This window comes from Calidris pugnax, unplaced genomic scaffold (genome assembly GCF_001431845.1).
Source record: "Calidris pugnax isolate Ruff unplaced genomic scaffold, ASM143184v1 scaffold23, whole genome shotgun sequence".
NCBI classification, from domain to species: Eukaryota; Metazoa; Chordata; class Aves; order Charadriiformes; family Scolopacidae; genus Calidris; species Calidris pugnax.
In genome coordinates, this window is record NW_015090772.1 from 1,888,575 (window position 1) to 1,888,803 (window position 229).

Consider the following 229-nt stretch of genomic DNA (forward strand, 5'->3'; position numbering starts at 1 on the left):
AAAAAAAAAAAGGCAAAGCAGAATCTGTGAGCTGTGGCGTGATGTCCTTTGTTGGTGTGATTTTGGTTGGTTTTTTGTTGTTTTTCTTTTGGTTGTTTTTTTTTTTCCCCTTCCAGCATGTGTCTTCTGTCATTTCGTTGGAGTCATTCGCCCCCTTTCCCCCCCCCTCCCTTTTTCCTTTCCCTTCCTTTCCTCCGTGATCTTTTAATTTTTGAGGTCAGGGCGGCTT

The 229-nt window shown here is 43.2% G+C and overlaps 1 protein-coding gene across 3 annotated transcripts in view; it reads left to right on the plus strand.

Annotated features, from left to right (window-relative positions):
• Positions 1 to 229, plus strand: part of ARPP21 (cAMP regulated phosphoprotein 21kDa) — a 302,410-nt gene that overhangs the window by 142,120 nt on the left and 160,061 nt on the right. The window lies entirely within an intron of this gene.